The sequence below is a fragment of the Eucalyptus grandis genome, chromosome 3 (assembly GCF_016545825.1).
Source record: "Eucalyptus grandis isolate ANBG69807.140 chromosome 3, ASM1654582v1, whole genome shotgun sequence".
NCBI lineage: Eukaryota > Viridiplantae > Streptophyta > Magnoliopsida > Myrtales > Myrtaceae > Eucalyptus > Eucalyptus grandis.
This window is the reverse complement of record NC_052614.1, coordinates 40,717,605-40,726,053: the sequence shown is the minus strand read 5'-3', so window position 1 is coordinate 40,726,053 and position 8,449 is coordinate 40,717,605. Positions and strand designations below refer to the sequence as shown.

Here is an 8,449-nt window from a genome sequence, read left to right as displayed (position 1 = left end):
ACCATGCGTGTGGAAATGGCTGAGCTTTAGACAAAGGTCACCAAGGTAAAAGTAGCATGCATGAACGGGGTGGTCACCTTGCAAACTAGTCCACAAGTGGACACCCTAAAGCTGAAGGAGTTCAAGGGCTCATGGGTGGCCAAGGATGTGGACAACTTCCTGTGATACATGGAACTATACTTAAAATCCACGGGGGCTTACCAATAGTGCACTATGGGTAAGTATTGCAACTATGTACTTGATCGATAATGCTTTGTTGTAGTGGTGTCATAGGTCCAATGATAGGAGTAGTGAACCTATCACAACCTAGGAAATGTTCATTAAAGAATTTTGGCGATAATACTACCCCACCTATGCGGAAAAGGAAGCTCAGGAGGAACTATGTTGCCTAGAGCAAAAGGGAGAACTTTGGGAGTATGTGAAGAAATTCTTGGAGTTGCTACTTCAAATCTCGTCCACAAATGACACGAAGGCTTACTAGCAATTCGTGGGTGGCCCCAAATTATAGGTGAAACAAGAGTTGAAGCGACACAGTGCGAGGATCCCTCTATGGCCATGTCCATGGCTGAGGCCCTTGTGGAGTACAAAGCACCTTCCGGTAGCAAATTGGACTCCCGATCAAGGGACGAGGTCATTGGTGGGGGAGATTGCAATGAGTTCCACTACCTAAGTGAAAGCAAGCCACTAGTGGCCCCTTCTAAGACAAAGGCGAAGTCGAGCGATGGAGGACATAAGGAGTGCCCAACCTCCAAGTGTTTTTGATGCAACAGTGCGCAGATGGCTTGTGAATGCCAACCCCAAGCAAGCTTGTAGTGCTTGTCAAGGTTCATGAGGAAAAGCAAGAGGAGGCATGACAAGGTTCGTTGCAAATCCTAAGCTCAATCAAGTACAATAAGGTGAACAAGCCCAAAAGACTCATGTTCTTGGATGAGACAATTGGAGGAACCACAATGAGTGCACTCATGGATACTGGGGCATCCGATCTATTCATGTCGGAAGAGGCCGCAAAGAAAGTCAACTTTTGAGTCGAGAAAGGAGCTAGGTGGCTCAAGTGGGTGAACTCCAAAGAAATCCTAACATGCAGCATGGCTAAGGACATAGAAATTAAGCATGAGAAGTGCACCTTCGCATAGTGGGAAGTGCTATTCCTAGGGTACATCATTGGGGGTGGACAGGTGCAGATGAACTCAGCCAATATACGAGCCATCGTGGATTGAGAGTTGCCGATTAGGGTCATAGAGATAAGATCATTCCTTGGTCTTGCCAACCACTACCGGCAAGTCATTCATAATTATTCAAGCATTACCATGCCACTCACAGATATGTTGAAAAACAATATGCTTTGCGAGTGGATAGATCAATACCAGTAGACTTTCAATTGGCTAAAACAAGCAATGCAAGGAGCCGGCGCTCGTGTTGTCCCAATCATGTCAAGTTGTTCAATTGGTGAATTTATCATAAGTATACCAATTTAAGTTTTTTGTGATAAAAAAATTAGTTTGAAATAAATTTGTTATAAATATACTAGTTTAGAGCTTTTTGTGTGATTAGTCCTTTATAATAAAAGTAAAATAAAAGGCAAGTGAGGTGAGAGATGGCCGGTGCGTCCCATGCATGCTTAAAAGGTACTAAGTGGCGATGAGAGGAGACGATGAGAACCAGACACGCTCAACCCCTCCCCCATTCTGCTTTTGCTTTGTTTCTTTGGGATAAGTGAATGTGCATACTGGCAAAAATATATTATTCAATGATTAACTTGATACGGGATCATCATTTGGTATTACGATATTTCCACAGTCACATCTTTCGTGCTATAAGAAAGAAAGAAAAAATGGAAGAATGTTTGACTGCACGAGCGACAATTAATAAGGATAAATGGTGCGAAATCCGTCTATCACACCATAGCGATAGTTCAATTATTGAAGTACATGATACTTTTTTTTCTTTTATTTTTATATAGAATAAAAGAGTTGGGAGATGAAACCAACTGAACAATGCCCTTTGAACGCTGTTAAAAGGGCCGTATCATCAAAGCACTAGAGGTCAAGGGACTTATTCATCAGCACAATAATCGCTCGTTAGTGTTGTGAGCGGGTTCGATCTCCTATAAGCTAGTAAGTTGGAAAGTATAGTCATGCATCACTAACCTACTGACATCCGGGATGAAAGTCTTACGAAATTAGGTGGAGGAGGTTTAATGAATTTCACATTTATATCATCGAGGCCTATATAATTAATAAACGGGAGGAGTGGGAGATCTTCGATTTTGCAATATGTAGTTTCTATTTCATTGGGCAAAGTTCAATCACAACATCGTCAATTGCATCCTGACAAGCTATTCCAACCCCACTTAAGCCCACATTTCTGGGAAAAGTTCAATTTGTAAGCAAAAGGGACCCAATTTTCTCCACTCACCTATTTCTCTTAATATAGAATAAGTCTCCTTTTGGCTTTTGAATAGAAGTTATATTTCAAACTATCTAATTGAAAGTATTTCTTTTGCGTAAGGTGAAGCCATTCTTAAAACCAAAAAAAAAATATATAAAAATAAAAAGGTATATGAAGCTAGTTTGTAAATAATTTCTTTAAAATGAATATAAGTTTATGATTTGATAAGTTAAAAAATTGTCACAACCAACTATCCATGTGCGAGGTTTAAAGAGAAAAAAAGTAAAAGAAGGAATAGAGACTCGAAGCTTTGCAAGCCGCTGAAAGTTTCTGGGTGTCTTCTTTATCAAGGACACAAATATGTTGTATAGATGCCTCGAAGTAACGATGTTCATGCAGTTGTTGGTCCATCTACATCTAGGATTCCAACTTGATGCTAGAAACATTGGACTTAAGTGAAGGCCAAGTACATATGAGGGATGTTCTAAGACTAGACTCAGAGTCTACAAATGCTTCTCCACCACCATGAAGACAAAATCAATGGATTGCACATGAAAGCTGAATTTTAGTCCATGGGTCTTTCCTCATTTGTTTTCAGATCATCTGCCTCTGAAAGAAGGCTAACAACTTTGGGAAAGCTTTGATGCATTTCTGCGTAAAACAGTTATACCAACACCACAGTACAGTTAACGCGTAAGACGAGCAAAGCCCAACTCTTTCCCATACGTGTCCTACCGATGTCAAATCAAAACTTTCAAGCCAATGCACACCAGTTCATGCATCAGTCCACGACATTCTTTTCGACAATGACCATTTTGTATCGTTGCACCAATCACACGAACACAAATTAGCAAAGCGGCAGGATCCCCCCAACCTAGGGGAATGTAAGTTGTATCCTCCCATCAGCGTTCGACATCATCAATATAAAAAAGTTCATAGTACTAAGAGCCACCGCTAACCCATTTAAGACCGCTAATTTAAGACCGCTTAGGAGTCAAGTGAAATATGAAGAGATAATTCACTTTTTACAAACCAGAGATTCCAAATTCAAAGACTTGGTTATGCTAGTTATCTAATTAACGATCTTTTGATATTGATTCTCAATCTTTCGAAAATGATATTCACACGATCTTTCCCATTTTATTATCCTATGTCACTAAACGATGTTCATGCATGGATATGCAATAAGATAAGTAAACAACCACAATCAAGACAATAAAGGTAAAGTGAGAGAAAGTAAACCTGATAAGAGTTGGGCAAAAATTATATAGGGCCTCATTATTGAGCCTCAGGACATGAACGCCAGGAGTTAAATCGAAGTCTAATTCTTGACTAAAGAGAAGTATCAACAAAAAGTTATATCACTAAGTAAAACTAATCAAAAACACGCATTGATAGACAACGATACCAAGGATATGAGAATGGATTAAAAGCGACCCAGCAAGCGCCAATTTTGGATATGCACGGAGCGAACACCGTTACACTCCAGATTAATGAGACAACGGTTAAAACAACAGCTCCCAAATCAAGTCCCCAAGCAACAATTCTCCTTGGAGAGAGAGAAGAAAACATCAAACCCGATTTTTCGATATACGACCAGGATTTGTTATTTGACCACCATACCATCAGCAAAACAGATTTTAAATTGGACAACCCCAACATTCAAACCCTTTATAAGAAACCAACATGTTGAACTCTCATGACCTTTCGGAACCCTTCAAATTCAAGTTTTCCCTCTCATTTTGCCTACTCCGCTTCAGCATCCTCCACTTTCTTGCAAGAAACGGTGTCACCGTCTCTCCCATCTTTGGGGCTCTCCAAAGCCCTCTTCTCTTGCTCCTCTTCCCCATCTCCTCCTCCCCGTTCATCTCGCGCTCATCTCTCAACCCCCCGCACTTCTCGTTCCTCTCCGCTCTCGCCTTCAACGCCTCTAGCAACTCGCTCAGTGCTTTCTCCTTATTCCTCCGGTTCTTGATCAGAACTTCGCTTATGTCGGCCGGCGTCATCTTGGCCTTCTTGACCACCTCTCGGAGCTCACTCACCGCCGCCTGCCCGAGGTCCTCGGCCTCACTGCCCAGGTAGTTCTGGAGCAGGATCTTGAGCGCCGGGTACGAGCAATAGCTCAAGTAGATGTGCATGTCCATCCGGCCGCTCCGGAGCAACGCTGGGTCGAGCTTGTCAATGTGGTTGGTGGTGAACACGAAGATCCTCTCGCTCCCGCTGCACGACCACAGGCCGTCGGTGAAGTTGAGCAGTCCGGAGAGGGTGATCGTGTTGTTGTTCCTGTCCTTGCCACCCGACGGGGCATCAGGGGCGCCAGGGTTGGAGCAGCTCCGACGCGCAGGGTGTGGGGGCGCCTTCGACCGGTTGGGCAGATCGGCTGAGCAGTCGATGTCCTCGATGACGATGATGGACTTGGAGCTGGTCTTCATGAGGAGCTCTCGGAGCTCGGAGTTGGAGCACACCTTGGTCAGCTCGAGGTCGTAAATGTCATAGCTGAGAAAATTGGCCATGGCGGCGATCATGCTCGATTTCCCCGTCCCGGGCGGGCCATAGAGCAGGTAGCCCCGCTTCCAGGCCCGGCCTGTCCGCTGGTAGAAGGCCTTCCCGGCCACGAAGTCACGGAGGTCGTCCATGATGTCCCTCTTCCTCTCCGGGTCCATGGCCAATGTGTCGAAGGTGCTTGGGTGCTTGAACGGCACCGGTTTCCACCCGCCATGCGAATTAGTGTAGAGGAGGCGTACTCGGTTCTTACGGCGGATGTCGTTGGCCTTGTCCATGATGTAGTCCAGGTAGGAGTCGAGGATATGGTCCCTGTCGCACTTCCTGAACCGAAGCGTGAAGAAGCGCTTCTCGCCCCGCGAGGATGGCTGGGACTGGCTTTGCGTCACCGCATGCACCCACTGGACGGAAATGCCGTCAAAGACGTCAGTGATGCAGTCGTTGTTGGAGAGGGCGAAGGTGGTGGAGCTGCAGTTGGGGGCGCGACTGAGGGAGAGGCGGCTACAGGAGGCGGAAAGGAAGGAGCTGAGGTAGAGTCGGACGGCGTAGTAGAGCTCGTTGGTGTTCACGCCGTCGGCCTCGGTGTTTTCGAAGTAGCAGTAGGAGGAGGAGGAGAAGCCGAGGGCCCGCTGCAGGAACCTGAGAGTGGCGAAGCGCAGCTCCGGCGGCAGCACCGTTTGGAGGAGGGTTTGGCAGAAGGCCAGGGTGCCCAGGAGGGAGGCCAGAGAGGTCCAAGCCTCCTTCATATCTCTCATTCTTCGCGAGTGAAAGTGAAGGTTTTCCTGGAGATCTCTGGGCGTGGAAGAAGGAGAAGATGAAGAAGACGTGGGGGTGGGGGAGGGAGAGCGTCGTGGGATGTAAATATAAGGGGAGAGAAGAGGCTATGCTGGTCCACTTCAAAGCGAGCAGCAGACCGCCACCCCATTGGACTCCATAAGTGTGTAAAAATATTTTCTCAGCGTGAGCTCTACCACGCTGGAGCACGAGCTCTACCACCTTCTTGTTTGCCACGCTGGAGCACGAGGTCTACCCAATATTTTCTCCATGAGTGTGAGTGTGTCTCTTTCCTTTTTACATTTTTCCGTTTCTTCGTGGAAGTGCCCAGGAACATGACAGCTCAATTCCATGGCACGACCACAAAAATGTATAGGCCTTCCTGAAGCGTGCCCTGGGTATATTTGTTAAGATACTGAGCCATAGAATTCTACAATAATGTAACTATTTCGACATAGATTCCACGAAATTTTCGATTTTTCACTGCATTTGCCCCATAGTGTATGTTTTTGCGCCAGTCCTGTGATGAGATATTCAAGGGTGCAACGAGTTGACTCAAGTAAAATTCCTCATCCACGCGAACTCGATCCGCTTGGGAACGACTCCTTTACTTAATAAGCAGGGCGGACGAGTGTGTGATCTGATTAGCCCCTTATTGGGGGAGGGGAGGGGAGGAGAGAAGTGGTACTTCTCTCCTCAAAAGAATGGAGAAGTGACTGTGACACCCTCTCTCTCCTCGATGACCTCTGACCGAGAAAATATTGGGTACGTCTTATGTAGCCAGCGTGGCAAACAAGAAGGCGGTAGCAGCGCGACACGTGTCCTCGTGGGACCCATAAGGTCAGGCGCCATTTTGAAAATGTTTCTGTACTGTAGCTAGGGTTTTCAGTTCTTTCTTTCGTCTCTCTCTACACTCGCTCTCTCTCCCCGAACGAACTCCCGAGGAACTCTCTCTCTGCCCTCGCTTTTTCCGACCGGCGAACCACCGCGAGCAACCGACAAACCAGGATACCGGCGAGACGACCGCGAGCAACCGACCGGCGTGCGACCTTCCTCTCTGCCCTCCCTCTTTCCGGCCGGCGAACCACTGCGAGCAACCGACGAACGAGGAGGATACCGGCGAGACGACTGCGAGCAACCTCCCTCTCTCTGCCCTCCCTCGCTTTTTCCGACCGGCGAACCACCGCGCCACCCCCTCCGGCTCCGGATCTGGCCCCGACTCGTCCGTCCCCTGCTCTTCTCTGTCTGCCCTCCCTCTCTTCGCGGCGAACCACCGCGCCCCCCCTCCAGCTCCAGATCCGACACCGGCTTGTCTTGTACGCTGGAACGTTGGTGCCCGACCGCCTCACACCCGCCGGCCTGTTGATCTCCAGTTCCGCTCGCATCACGATCCCGCTCTTCTCTGTCTGCCCTCCTCTCTTCGCGGCGAACCACCGCGTGACCGGCGAACTACCGCGTCCCCTCCAGCTCCAGATCCGACACCGGCTTGTCTTGTACGCTGGAACGTTGGTGCCCGACCGTCTCACACCCGCCAGCCTGTTGATCTCCAGTTCCGCTCGCATCAAGATCCCGCCAGTGCTTTGGTTCAGGTAAAAGTCACAGGGGAATACAGTGATTTTGGTGGGAAGGAATCAGTCACATATTAGATTGTTTTCCATTAAAGTAACAAACGCAGTTTGATATACTCCTTCTCGGTCTCATTGGCCATGTATTGATGCAAAATGCTTAGAGGCCTGGTATAATTGCCTTCTTCACGGGCAAAAAATCACCTGGCTGTTCTTGAGGGAGGAGAAGACAGCGAAAAGCCTCTGTTTTTATTTTTCGGTAGTCCATTGTGAAAAGTCTCCTTCCCCCTGTTTCCTGGGAGATTATTGAAAACTATGCAAACTGCTGGGAGATTGACTTGAATCACTTCCTCCTTTTCTTGAATACCAATTTGTTGATTCTCATTTTTTCTCCCTTTGTAATATAACTAGCATAGTCATTCCAGAGGACATTTTCTGTCGATTCTTTATGCATGTGAACTGCTTTTGCCATGTTTTACTGCAAAATAACAGATACTACAGGCAGAATACTTTCTTGGTATCTTAAATTGAACTTGCCTTTTTCTTATTCTTCTATGTGCAGAACGTTGCCCGATTTGTTTAGCAGTAGTGTTTCCTATCACACTCTGAATATGTAAATTCCATCGGGCTAGTGACTTCCTGAACTCTTTTATCTGTACATCTTGTTTCTCATATTCTGCTTCCTTAATACTTTTAGAAACCAGGGCCTTCTTGATGCATGGACATCTTTAATGATCATTTGTGTCCCCTTTAATGCAGCTGTTTACATGTAGGCTAAACATTTTTCTTAGTTCTCATAGCTCAGTTGGAAATGATAATGACTCGGTGGCGTTGAAACTGATGTAAAGTGTTAGGTAGGTTTGGCAATACAAATCTCTCGGTGCATGTGAAACCTATCAAGTAATGAACTTTTGAGACCATCACCTTCTTGTGTACTGAATTGGTAGTAATGGTAGGAAAATTGTACTTGTTATCATCTTGATATATAAAAATATTGCCAATGACTTGATCATTCAGGAGGTCACATGGATTGGCTCCTACGTTACAATATTTACAATCTATCCCGCATCCATGTAATCTAAATAGCTAATGTATCTATTATGGTTTTCCTTACCCGATGTTCGTGTCGATTGTCTTTAAGGTTTTCCCTACCTGATGTTCATGTGCTATGAAGCGTGCAAGAGGATTATGGTTGAGGACGATGAAGAGGCGTAACCAAA

The 8,449-nt window shown here is 46.3% G+C and overlaps 1 pseudogene; it reads right to left on the bottom strand.

Annotated features, from left to right (window-relative positions):
• Positions 1-3,969: 3,969 nt before the first annotated feature.
• On the bottom strand, positions 3,970-5,636 carry LOC104437373 (annotated as a pseudogene).
• Positions 5,637-8,449: the final 2,813 nt, after the last annotated feature.